The sequence below is a fragment of the Opisthocomus hoazin genome, chromosome 4 (assembly GCF_030867145.1).
Source record: "Opisthocomus hoazin isolate bOpiHoa1 chromosome 4, bOpiHoa1.hap1, whole genome shotgun sequence".
NCBI classification, from domain to species: domain Eukaryota; kingdom Metazoa; phylum Chordata; class Aves; order Opisthocomiformes; family Opisthocomidae; genus Opisthocomus; species Opisthocomus hoazin.
In genome coordinates, this window is record NC_134417.1 from 89,355,335 (window position 1) to 89,369,330 (window position 13,996).

A 13,996-nucleotide genomic window follows, 5' to 3' on the forward strand; every position below is an offset into this window, starting at 1 on the left:
AAGCCCTCTGAAAGCCAGCAATGCTCTACCATTTCCCACCCAAACCTCTTTGACTCAAAAGAGGGATTTTGGATCTCCTCTGATCCTGGGGCTCCTTTATCCATCTGAAGCCTGCCCACTAGTGATGGTCCCCACTTTTCTCAGAAATGCTGTCCCTCCCTTCCTCTTTACTCATTGTGCTGGGGGACAAGTGTGAAGCACGGACAAGTTTGGCTGTTTCTTTGGACTTTCCAGCTTCCTTCGGCTGGCAGCCAAGTCAGAAATAATAGGAATATGACTTATATAATCAGATAGCTCATTTCATTAATGATTTAATGTGGGTTTTAAATCAGATGATCCCATAATTCAGCTCCTGTCCAGACACAAAATCCAGTATTTATAGAGTGAAAACTTCCCATCTGTGCTGAAACCAGGAAGAGCAGAAATTTTTCTAATTTAACAAATAAAAAAAAAGGGATGTTAAGAGACTTGGGTTCACTGTGGAGTTTAAACAGAGATGTCTGGAGTTCCTGTCTCAATCAAACCAGTTTTGCCCAGCACTAGGTGAAACGCAAATTGGTGAGAAGCATGAGTCAACCGCCTCTGTGGGAGGAATCCACCAGAAAAAAAAACCTGGTTAGGGGGATGGACATTTTCTTCCTTGCACACTGACACAGCTTTATCTCTGAAAGGAGAAGAGAGGCACTAAAGCAGCTGTAGCTCCCCTCTTTGCCTCCACATTAGTAAAATGCAACTACCCTATTTCCACTTCCAGGGCCAGCTACTCTATTTCCACCATTTCCAGGGACTTTCGCAACCATGGAAATAGAAGACAAGTTCACACCATGAACGTGGGCTGAGGGATGGTCACTGCATAGCAAAGACAACTGCTGGCCTGGAGCTGCTCTGCTGGGTCATCCCCCCTCACTTAAGATGCTATAAATGAAACTTCAAAGAGCAAAAGCTGCTCTTGGGTGAGGGCAGAAGACCTGGGAACCAAACATTGGTGGCTGGTGTCTTGGCTGGATGTGACAGTGAGGACAACCTGGAGCTTGCAGAGCTAGAAGCAAAGCCTTCCCTAATGCAATCTAGGTAACAAAGCTGGTGGGTGAGCGCAGATAGGTCTCTGTTACACCCGCTCCCCTTCAGCGCTGCCAAAAGCACAGCAACGCTCCTGTTTGCTAAATATGATCCCTATACCCTCTCCATCCAGCACAATGTAGGGAAAAGCTTTGCCTTCAGGAAGGACTAGATGACTAATTAAGTGTCAAGGTCACTCCCAAGACTGGTTAATGAATAACTGTTGAGGTGGAAGTGCCAGTAATAACTACTTCATTTTGGTCAACCTGGTAGGTGTTGAGAAAGCAGGCCTAGCAGGACATTTCTTCAGGCAGACTCGGTCTGTTTGGGTGGGGAGGGAAAATAAGGACTCAGAAGGGGGACAGAGGATCATTTAAAACTCCCGAAGTCCGTTCTGAATTAAGCCTGATTTGGCTTGTCTGAGTTTTGGCGGCACACTTACTCGGCTGTAGTCACGGTAATAAAAAACCCCAGTGAAATGACTAATTCTCTGTACAGCTTTGGGAAAATAGGAAGCAGCTGTGGCTCCAGCCTTTCCAGGCTGAAAGGTCTAATTATTGGGAATACTTGGACTGGCATTAGATGAGGTAAACCAGCACTGTTGAATTGCTTTCATTGTCTCCATTATAGTTGGGCATCTGGGCCCAAGTAGGTGCCATTTTTTGTTTGCAGAGAGGACAGCAGTTAACTCTTGTTTTGTCCAGAGGAACGAAATTCAACGTTGAGTTACTTTGTGTGGTTCATCAACCACTGCTCGGGATCGTTGCTTTGAACGGTGACTGTCCCTAGTGAGTGACTGTCCAGAAGTACAGCACTCAACCAGTATAAGTTGTCTTTTATTTTCCTGTTGCAAGAGGAGAAAAAGTGGCTTTTATTTCAGGTGGAAATGATAGGTAGGGGGGTCCAGCGATTGGGCTTATCTTCTCTTTCGTGTTGTCACACCTCCAATCACATAATATCCTCCTCCAATGTTTTGGCAGGAAGACAAAGTTTGCATAGGTGAGAGCACCTGCGACGTATGTATCCGTATGTGTGTGTTGGTGGCAGCTCCTATCCTCTTGCACAAGCACAGGATGAGTTGCAATCAGAGAACCTGAATCACATTACCCATGTTGGATGCGCTGGGACATGGTGATGAGGCAGGGAATGTGTTTCTGGGGGTGACAGAAGAGGGAAAGTGCAGCTCAGCTCACCTTCCTCCTCTAGATCCCATGAGGTCCAGGTTCAGGAGCTCGGTGTGGTCAGCGTGCCAAGGAGAGGGATCTGCACAGATGCGCCTGGCTGACCACAGAGAGCACTTCAGCCTTCCTGGAAAGAGCTGTTGCCTGGCAGCTAAAATGATGTAAAACAGGCCTTGAAATAAGATGCTATTTCTGATCATGGTGGGCAATTAAATATTGGAACAGCTTACTGGGGAAGCTGGCAGGCTTGCCTTTACTTAATGTCTATGAAATGAGATGGCTCAATGGCCGGGGCGTGCTCTCTGGGCTCGGCTCCTCGGGGGTCTGTGACTGTGACCCCCTACTCAGGTGCTGCACTTTCTGCAGGCTGCGCCTTCCCATTGGTTTGGCAATAAGGCAATAACATGGATTGATCCTCATGCTTCAGGTCTTCACCCATCCACCTCCACAGGTCAGAAAATACCCCCTGTCCATGCCACCAAACTATCTGGGTGGATGATGAAAGGGCTTGAAGGGCTTTTTCACCCTTCTCTTATCTAGAGATGGATCAAAACTTGAAATGGGGCACCGGACAGGATGAACCGAGCTTGTGAAGAAGCTTCTTGCTCATCTTCTCAGGGTCAATGGCTCTGGAGCTAAGAAGGGACTTCACTGGGGATTCAGATGGGCGGGTTTTCCCTTTCTCCACGAATGGCTGCCAGGGATCATCAGATCATGTCTCATCCAAACAGCTACCTGCCATCACAGGCAGCTGTCTTCTCTTCTTTGTTCGTGGGGCAAAGGCTGGGATGCTGAGGACCGAGATGCTGCAGTCAGTTTGGCATTAATGTGAGTGAAGACTTAAGGGCCTGGGATGAAGAGGAGAATCACTGAGATGACTTTATGTTCTTGATGGCCTCTGAAACTGGAAGTGCTCTGTATCCCAGGAGAGGTTTGAATTCCCTGTTCAGTAAATTCAAAGGATCCTGGATCCGCCTAGCCAAGTAATTTCTAAAGTTCTTCATGTGTAATAACCAGTTCGAACCTGTCTGACAAAAACTGACCAGTCTCCCCAGGACCCAGTTTCTCTGTCTCCTGAACCCTGAAAATTTACTCCATCTCCAACCACCTTCCCAGGCATTACCAAGAAGCAGACCTTCAGCTTAGTGTCTCTTGCTATAACCTGTGCCTTCACCACCTGTCCAGTTCTGGCATCTCTGACTTACTTAGTAGTTGACACACAGTCTTTTCGAGGAATCCACTGATGCTGTGAGCCTTTACCTTTCAGCCCCTTGAGAGCCACATGCAGACAGGCTTTGCTTAATTCTCCAAACCTACCATTGCTCCTTACTTAAAAGGAAGGAGCACACAAGGAAATACTAGGTTACTGGCAAATAACCACCTTCCCACTTGTAACAGCCCTCAATCTGTATCTCATCTGTCTCTTCAAATTCCTCAGAGGACATCTGATTTAGGAGGGCAGGCAACTCACAATTTGTCTCCTCTGACTTTGACTAGTCCCCGCAGTTGACTCATTTCCACCTGCCATAAATTCTAGCTCAGCACCTTGCTCCATCCAGAAAATTTTGCTCATCTCTCCGCACCTCTCTTTATGACCTCCTTTGTCCACTCTGTTTATCTCACTGCTGGTAGCTTTCCAGCAGTCTGATCTTCAAGCAGATGGCCTCGGGAAACTGATTTCTGGAAGCACATTTTTCCCCAAACTGCTGCTATTTCTGAATCCTCCCTTTAAAACTTTAACAATTACTGTTTTTCCTGGGAACGGTAGAGCTGTATTGTCCCAGCAAACTTCTCGACAATGTAAGAACAATGCACGGACAATGAAATCCGAGCGCCTTCGCACCAGCCACAACTCCCAAGCCACGCAGGCGGAGTTTCCACATTCATCACGCTGGATGCAGAGCCCAGTGCTCAGCAGCGACCGACGCTGGAAAAGGGAGAGCAAACTGGCTGAACGCGGAGGCTGGCAGTTCTTGCGTTCCTCTCCTACAGAGAAGGTCAGAGCACCCGCACAGCTCTTGACTGACTGTTTTCCCGGGAAGTCCTTCTTCCCTGGGATGTCTTTGAACGCAGCAGGCTCTCCCAGGTAGGTAGCATCTCTGCAGAGGGAAGGCAGCCCCGTTAAAGCTTTCAGAAGCAGCAGCAGAGTCTGAGCTGCAGTAACTTCCCCCCGAGATCAGTCCCAGCCACCGACAACAGACTCTTTCGGTGCAAACCCACCTCTCGCTGAGGATCCGGCCGTGAGAAAAAACAGTGGCACAAGAAGCTGCTTAAAGCTGCCTGCGTACAAGCGCCTTGCAGCAGCATTGCCCCTGGGATGGTGCCAGGTGCATTATTTTCAAATAATAAAATGCAGTTTGTCACTTGCCTGCTCCAGAGGTATCCATTCCACCTCCGGCTCCTCTTTGAGAGGTTACGGAGTCAGTAATGGTACAGAGCCATCCCAAGGGAAAGGCGACCATCAGGCTTGCCAATTCATTACGAACAAATCTCTCCTTTCTTTCAGCTCTTTCTCCCCTGCTGAAAGGGAGAGACCGCTGGCTCGGGCCCAGCGCCGCGTCGGAAGGCAGGGCTTCGTGCCACAGCGAGGGCAGGAGACGCACGCAGAAGGAAAACAAAGCTGAAGCCATTTTAATTTCTCTTCCTGGTTTCCAGAGAAGCGGTTCGGGTTAGAAACATTCTCAGAAATTAACTTCTAATTACTTACCACCTCCAGGAAAAAAGTTACGCTCCTCTCCCACATCAGAATTTTAATGGAGCATGATTTAACCTAAGGTAAGTAAAGCCAGAGCTGGGACATCAGGGAGGAGAGCATGTGTGTTTGGTCACCCGTGCAAGAGCTTCCTGACCCCTGGGAAGCACCTGCATATCAAAAGCTTACGGGAAGGCTATGACAGCTGGAAGATGAAGACAGATGCTCACAAGAAGGCATTTTTCCAGCTGAAACTGAGGAAAGGCCACTGCTTCCTATGCGGGGTTAAAGGACCCTGGAGGAAGGCTAGGAGAGGGGGTTAGAGGCTGGGATTCGTCCACCCAGAGCTGTCAGCATGACCCGAGCCAATACCACAAACAAACCGCAGTTAAACCCAAGCACCAGTGCCCACCTGGCCCTTCCTTCTCAGAAAACAAGTCTAAGAGTGATGGTTTTTGCTACTGCGTGTAACAGTTTTATGTTTGTTGTAAGAAAGCGCATGCGTATATGTGCATAGATGTATGCGTACAAGATAAAGAGCAGGTTTTCCCTGGTGCACAGTTTAGAGTGCAGCTGAATAAGCCCTTGCTATCAAGATCTTTGTTTGATGGTGATGGAGCAGGGGTGCTGGTCTGGGTTCACTCAGACCAGCTGCAGAACCGGTTCCCAGAGCATTAGCTTCCTGGTGGAAAGCAGCGAGATTAATATTAACTATCAAAAGGAAGGGACCATTCCAGTTTTGCTCCAGTTCAGACCTGCGAGCATCACATCAAACTTGAGAAGCAAAACCCAGAACTTCTGGGAAAAAAACAGGTTTACACTTCAAATTGCAAATGAAATGACCTGGACCTAAGCATGGTGCTCCGTAGGTGAGTGTGCATTTCCCTCGCTGGCCTGATGGGCTGTAACAGATTTATTCAGGGGGAAGGTTTGTATTTTAAGCTGCAAAGGAAAGCTCACCCTTTGCGTATGTTGGATGACACACCTCTGCTGAAAGACACGTAACGTGTGTCCAAGCAAGTAGGTACCAACCAACCCAAGACAGGCTTCCACTGGGACAGGGTGCTGAGCCAAGGTATGAGTTGCCTTCTATGAGCTTTAAGGTCTTTGAAACAGAGCCATACCTTCAAAAGATCTTCTCTCAAGGCAACACCAGCAACACATACCTTTCTGATAGCAGTCACCCACACTAGTGTTGTCCTCTAGGCTTGTGCTCAGCACCACGTACATGGTGTGTTTATTACTGTTTCACCCAGCCCTTCCAACCCAGGTGGGCTGCAAGGTCACTCTTGGTCCTCCTGTGACTCTGTGGGTGCCACTCAGTCTACACCTGCATGTCCTCACTTTAAGCAGTTGCTCCTTGAGGAGCACTATCCCACCCCCAGGAGACCCTGTGGTTGTGACTCCTTCCTGAGATGGCTTTTGGTGGCTATTCTCCGATGGGGTAGGAAAGGGGTCCAGGGAGACAACGGGGCAAATAGAGATGGGGTGGATCACTGGGAACGAGGGGCAGAGGGACATGGGGCAATAAGGAGGCGTAACTTTGCCCCTGTGGCATCATGTGCTGTATGATGGACGGTGTTGGTGCATCACGATTTTATGAGATAAACCCTGTGCTGCCCAGCTCCGGGGCTCCCGCCTGCCTGAGCAATGCTCTGCTCCAACATGGCACAGCAAGGAGCAAAGCCCCAGCCCACGGGGCCACGCGTCTGGCACTTGCTTGGCATAAAAAGTGGAACCCAGCCCACGCAGGACCACAGCCTGCAAGTGCGAGAAGAGTGTGCAGTCCCCTCTTGGCAGAAATGAAGGCCAGCTTCGAGAGGGTGGCACGTCCACTGCGTAAAGCCAAATGAATAAAACACCCCTGCAAATCCTACAAACAGCTTTAGAAAGAGTCATTCATCCGGGACTGCCTTCTGCTCCCGGAGCTGCCGATGGGGGTTTTGTCTGAGCACAGGGAAGGGAACCAGGCATCCGAGAGACTGGGATGGGTGGGATTTGCTCAGACCCAAACAGTCATTTCACAGACAGGGATTCAGCCTCTAGCATGCCCCCGAAGGGAAGGGGGGTATCTCGATAGTCTCTATCACCCAGAAACAATATGATTTCTAGCGCTGCCCGTTTCTTACCCTGTTCAGCTGTTTTCGTAAGAGCAGTTTTAAATAAAGGGCCACCCAGAAACCTCTTCTTTCATCCCAGGGCATGGCAACGGGACATTTTTAGGTGGGAGAGGTCAGCTGCTCTGAATAGCTCATTCCACAGGAACTGCCCAGGACAGAGCTCAACCGTGCAATTTAGCATCCCCTACGTCTCATGTCTTTGACGTGGATATAAGGTAATAACACGTTTCACTGTTACTCTACCCAGCACTGCCTCAGATAAGCATGAATAGGCTCAGATAAAGGCGGATAACAAATGCTAGGATTTCTTTTTCAAGCAGAGGTCCTTGAAAATCAAGGCTAATGCACATCATCCGATGCTGGAAATTAACATTACATCTCAGAGGACTTCTTGGACTGAAGGATGCCAAATACTTAGTGACAACATTCAGCCCTTTCTGCAATCCTTTTACACCCAGAAGGGGGAAATGTATAATCACCCAAGATAAATTATCATTAGGCCCATTTCCAGGATTGTATTATGTGCAAAAGGACTGCATGAGAAGAGAGGTTTTAATGAGTTGTAGGAGCACGTATCCCCTTGTGACTGTACTATCTGTTTCTCTGAGGGGCCAACAGAAGCTGAAGAATATGTGTGAATAAACAAAGACCTGGAGCCTAGAACCAACCTATGTTGGGTGTGGGGTGTCCACACTGGAGTCCTTCCCTGCGCAGGTGGACATTTCATATATAGCAAGCCTAACCCGTGGACTTGTGTCAGTCCCAGAGCAAACTTCAGAGGGCTGCAGAAGAGCCCATTCCCTGTGGTGAAGGAGGGACCTTGAGGAGGGGTGGTGGTGGCACATGTGTTCCCCAGGGGTGGCTAAAATGGAGCTGGGCCAGGCAGCACAAAGGCTTTCACTGCACAGGGCATTTCAGGGCTCTGCTTCCAAGTGGGCTACAATGTACGCCGAACTATTTAAACATGAGGGAAGGCTTTTGGTCCAGCTGGAAGTGCCCAGCACAGAGCAGAGCCCCGGCATCTTCCAAGCACGGGGCAGATATCTGAGCCAGTCTCCTCCTTGGGACGAACGACACCAGCGTGGGCAGTGCTGGGGGAGCAGGCTGCAGGCCAGATCCAGCCTGAAGTCACAGAGTCCATAGTACATCTCCTCCACATCACGTGTCCCACACCTCCCCAGGGGGTCCAGAGCAGAAAAGGTAACAACCTCCACGATTCAAGTCTAGAAAAACTTGTGCAGCTCCACGGAAAAGATCAGGACACACCATGAGCATCTTCAGCACCCTAGGGCGTTCAGTCCTGACCTAATCAGGAGCCCTAACACACAGGAGAAGGCAGAAGACCGAGGTGACACCGTTTGCAGCCATGGCATGAAGTCTTTGCTCCCAGAGGGGAGACCGTGGCAACTGTTGCCACAAAGCCCTCCCTAGGAAATAATGTCATGGGACCTGCGTGCCCGCTGGTGGGAAGGGAGCTGCGGGAGGAAAAGGGCAGCCTGTCCATGCGGGGAGGAAGGCGAGGGAAGATGGTCAGGGCTTTCCTGGTCTGCACTGCGCTGGCTGGAGCCCGTGCTTGCATTTGCCTCCACCCAGCACGCCAGCCTGCGTTGCAGGGAATGGTAACACCCCGCCAAAAAGGAAGGCCAGTACCCCCGGATTGTCTAATCTGTATTTTGCAGGCTCTAATCTGCCCGTTTAGCAGCGGTGTGTAAACAGTACCTGGATGATTCACCCTCCAAGTGCTGCTCGTATGGGGCCAGTTTGCTTCAGCTGTTGTAACATTTGTTTACATCTGTGCTAGGGTAGCCTTGAATAAGCGTGAACCTCCCACAGATGCTAATTCCTATTAGTTCTCCTTTGTGTTAAATATTTATGTTCTCAATAGGCACGCCTAAGAAAAATACTGGCAAGTCAGCCCGCAGCTCAACTCCAGTACAACTCAATTTTTACCTCAGTGCTATTTGCATCTCAAATGAGCAGGATGAGAAAACACACTGTACTTGCAGAGCAAAACAGCCCAGCAGTTCAGCCATCAGCAGATCTATCGATTAGATGACAACAGGACCTATTGACAAGAACTTCCAAAGACTTTTGTCATCGCTGCCCGGACCCATAACCACGTTGGAAAGGCAGGCGAGCTTTAAGCACATCCCCATGGCAGCAAAGCATAAAACAAACCAGGCCAAACCAAAACACCGTTAATTGCTCGTTGCCTTAAATCAAAGCCATCCTGTGCAGAGAGCTAAACAAAAAGCGTGTGTCCTGGGAGCTGACACGTAGCCCGGCCGGGTTCTTGGGGGCTGCGGCAGCTGCTTCTTCCAGCCCCAAAGGGTGCAAATCAGGATGGGCTCATGGCTTTCAGTAAAGGCATCCTGGCTCACACCAGGTGAGCAATTTTTTAAAGAACATGAAATCTATTAATTCTTTTGTTTCTTACTGTCCCACAGAATAAAAGTCCTTAAAGAGTTCTGGCCTTTATAAATAAAGCGAAGAGGGGTGCAGGAAAGCTGCTTACCTTGCTGGAAAGCGTGCGGTGTCCTTGCAGGTCTCCCCTCTCCGCCGAACCCAGGGCCTCCTCTCCTCTTCGGCCAGCTAGTTTCAAGGCACTTTTGTTTGCTGTTCTGCTACCTTGTCAGCTAGGGAACAGCAGTGTTGGGTAACTCAATCCTCTACTTAACCGCAGAGACACTCCTACTCGGAGATCACACCCATTCCCCGGCTCACGGAGGGACAAAGAGGGAGCCGGTGTGAGAGAGTTTCAACCAACTCTGTTTGCACCAAATATCCACCAGCCCTGCATTCACGAAGCAACGATGATTAAGTGCTGCTTTAATTAAAAACCTGTTTTGTCCAGATTTAAAAGAGCAGGGCAGGGATTTTTTTTCTTTCCCCCTTTTTCTCTGTCTCTGCTGGGCAAAGTGAGGCGCGGTGCTGCTCAGTGCCACGTCAATGCTTGGGCCCAAGAGTCCCAGCTCCAGTCCCTGATTCCAACTGTCCCGAATTTTGGCGCAGCTGGTCCGAGGGAGAGGTCCTCAGGGTGGACAGCCCACTCCGGTGCTCCCGGCGAGGCCGAGCCCTGGGTGTGCATGCAGCCCAGGGCGGTGGGGAGCAGGGGTGAGGATTGCCGTCAGGATTACTGGCTGCAACGGGGACGTAACGGCGCATTGGAGCATGCGACCAAGTAATGATAAACCAGAAAACCCCAGCGAAGCTGGCAGTGTTTGCCATCGCCACTTTCTGCAGCAGAAAGCTGTGGATACTCGTTGCGATATCACAGCTTATGGTTAAGAAAAAAGTATCTGCAAAGGGCGGCTGTAACATGCAGTCACCCTCTCCGAAAGCTGTGGGTGACCTGAAGGCAAACCATCTCCTCTCGGTCCCAGCTGCTCCTGCCTGGCATCTGCATGGTGCTGCTCGCTGCTGGTGGAGGGAACATCCCTCGCTGGAAAGGAGTGGAGGCACCACTGCTTACCATGTGGTCACCGAGCGGCTCTGCCTTTGGGGGACCCAGAACTGGATGGGTTTTGAATATCTCCAAGGATGGAGGTTGCGTGACCTCTCTGGACTGGGAACCATCCAAGCCCTTGCGTCACTTGCCATTTCCTTCATGTTTGAGATTAACCCACACAAAGTGACAATAGATATGAAGTAGCTCATGAGCTGAACCAGGCATCAGAATAGGTATAAACCAGCACAGCTCCCACTTCTCGCCCACTGACCCCAAGGGACCTCTAATGGGAAGAGTGCCCACAATACCTGGGACATTAGCTGCAGACCGGTGTGCTACTAATCACAGATAGATGCAAATCAGGGCACGGGTTGAACCAGCTCTTTCAGGCTGGGTGTGCCCATATCTGAGAGGAACACTTCAGACTTTCATGGCTGAAGATACAAAACTGACTCTTAGCAAACAATTCATCCCTTAATGTCAGCAGGCTCACAAAAACCGTGACAGCCTTCACCTTTCATTTTTCATATGCTTTTCATTTCATCATGCTGAGTGTCTTCCTCTGTCGCAGCGAGCAGAGGAACCATGTTTTGTGTCTTCCTCCAGCCCACAGGAGATGGGGACCAGTGGCAGGGTCTGCTTTTATCTTTGGAGTCGACCCCAAGCCCACTGCTGGCCCAGCAGTGAGAGTCACACACCAGCAGCTCTGGCGGGAGGCGTCAGAAGATTGGGTGAGGACATCTGGCGAGCGCAGAGGATCAGCACCAAACTCCATCATGCTCCGCCTCCCCTTTTGCCTCATGAAGTCTTCCTGCCCAGTGCTAAGGATTTAATTAATAGCTGCTGTGTGTTTGGGTCCTTTTCAGTGCTGATATATGCTGATGTAAACCAACCCGTTTCCATGGCTGTGACTACATGTATTTGAGCTCTGGGATGAAGCATCTCATTCCTATCCCTGCAGCTTTGGTAATGCTCGTCAGGCTCACGCGCAGGTGGTGTTTGAGCTGCCTGTCCCCACTTCTTTCCATCACCACGGTGAAAAAGTAGTAAATAATCCTGGTGAGCTATTAAGGAGCCCAAATCTATAGAAATATATGTAAAGCAGTTTAGAACATTCAGTGCTGAGGGACAAGAAAATGTTTGTCGTAAAACACAGGCTCATTTAGTGCTGAGCTGTAGGCACTCTTACTTCCTGCTAATTCTGGTCATGCCATGGGGTTATAGAGCAGAAAACATTATTTCCAAGCAGTTTAACTCAGTACTGGTGGAAAACAGAATAGCCTGACTTTCATAACTGAAACATGATCTGAGATGCTCCTGTTCCAGCTATTTTTCCCACGCGCATGACCTGATCCACTCCTCTGCTGGTCCTAAGCCTTGACTCGGTATTCCCAGAGCTCAAAGACCTTGTGGTTTAGATTTTTTTCTCGTGTGTGTTGATGACAGGTGAGGCTGTTTTCAGTGTTCTGATGCAAGCTTAAGACACTGCAGACATTGTCACAGGCTGGTGCTGAGGTAAATCAGAAGCTGCTGGCAGAAAGACTCAGCTGAAGTGCAAAAGCAAGGTCTGGGATTGTAATGGCCCACATCTGCCTCAGCCTCGACTACCCCACATGCCTGTGGACAAGGTTAACATTGTGCATGGGGAAACAGGCTCTGCCAAGGATGTGTTTGCGAAATGACACACGTTGCAAAGGTATTTCCACCCTGCTTTCGGGTATGGAGCTCCGGGAGGAAGAGGGAAGGGCCAAACTCCGCAGATGAGATAACACAGCAGGGCCCTCACACTTCGCAAAAGCAAGGCAAGGAAAAACCCCCCCGAGCTGCTCAAGAGACCAGTGCAAAGGCCCATTGCTACTCAGGTGAGGTTAAATGTCCTGACGCGTAGCAGCTAAAGCATTGCTTGAATTTCTGAGAACGTTTCAGGAGAGCTTTCCTCCACCCACAACCAAGGCACATGACATTTTACTACACGTGCCTCATGTAGCCTCACTCAGGCACTTCTCTGCCCTGCAGAATTGTGATGTCCAAATGAAAAACTACGTAGTGCCTCTTGCAGACATGCCTGCAGATCTGACAGAGAAAGATTTGGTTACAACTTACTCAGTCCTCACCTGCTGTGCTGCTGGGTGTAGGGAAAAAGATGAGAGAGCAATACGTACACATGTAGCTCGACCATAAGACATGTGAGGACCTCACTCGTTGGGGCTTGCAACTTCCTGAAGCAAAAGATCCCTCAAGAAGCACACTGCAGCCAGCCACGAAATCTAACCTGCGAGCAAGGCAGGGATGACTGGCAACCGTGAGGGACTGAGCACCAGCCTCAGAATTTGGCCCAGCTGCCTGCAAGGGGAGTTCTGCTGTGGGAAAGCGAAGACAGCTTTGCTCTTTGGCCCGGCAGGCTCAGACCGGTGGAGGACGGGGCTTTGCGTGGATACGGTTTCACAAGGCAGCGCTCTGTGAGCACCGGCTGACCGGGCAGCACAGAGCTGCCTCTGACGGGTAACGGTGCGCTGGTTAATGGTTAACAAGGGTAAATGGAAGTGTCTAGGGAGAGGGGAAGGTGCCTGGGCAGCGGGGTGAGCAGTGCTCCCGCGCTGCAGTGCTGGCACTGACAGAGACACAGTCGTCTCGAGCTGTAGGGCGTCATTCCACCCTCGCAGGGCATCATTCCATCCTCGCAGGGCATCATTCCATCCCCCTCCGGTCCGCTCATGCCAGCCGGCGGCTCTGAGCGCACAGGCGTGCCTCCGTCCTGCGAGCGAGCCCTTTCAGCACAGCTCTTGGGCAACGCTGTGCACGGAGCCGCGCGAGCGGCCGATCCCGCCGAGGCAGGGGCAGGACGGGTCACCTCCTCTTGTCCCCATTCAAAAGAAAGGAGTGGCCTTGGCAAGCCGAGGGTACAAGGGTAAATGCTGATTTTGGGCAGGAATAGCTTTGGCGAGAGTTCTGGAGACGCAGTTTGCCTTCCCGGAGCCAACAGCTTGCAGCAGGCTGGGACAGGAGCAGTCTCTCTGGCACAGGGGTCACAACACTGAGGCAGAAGAAACCTGTACCTGTTGCTCCAACTTACTGCTTGGCAATCTTTGTGCAAAACCTGTTTTAAGCCAGCTGTGTTGGGCTGTGAATTGTGGATATGAGGCTCATGTTTCCTCAGGCTTATGGGAAAAAGTGTCCCCCCTGCAAAAGAAAAGGAGAGAGGGGTCAGAGATGGGGACGTCTTGTAGCATCACAGCAAAGTCTGCCAGGGCTCCTGGTCAGTCTTGACCACCCTCTTCTACATCCTAAAATGTCTATTTTAGGAGGTAAACCATCCTTGAAGGTAGGAAGTACAACTCGAAGTCTCTGCTAACAAGGAGAAACGCCTCAGTGAATGTAACTGTGCTGGCTGTAACGATGGGATATAACAGCACTGATGGGAAAGGCCATACCATGCCAGACCTCCCTTCGTCTTTCTGCATGAGCTCTGGCCGCTACCGAAGGCTTTGCAGGGTGG

At 50.3% G+C, this 13,996-nt stretch overlaps 1 protein-coding gene across 1 annotated transcript in view; it reads right to left on the reverse strand.

Annotated features, from left to right (window-relative positions):
- Positions 1-9,684, reverse strand: part of VILL (villin like) — a 37,003-nt gene extending 27,319 nt beyond the window's left edge. Inside the window, exon 1 of the mRNA XM_009942985.2 lies at positions 9,568-9,684. The gene's annotated coding sequence lies outside the window, so the exon portion shown is untranslated. The remainder of the gene's footprint in view (positions 1-9,567) is intronic.
- Between the last annotated feature and the right edge of the window lie 4,312 nt (positions 9,685-13,996).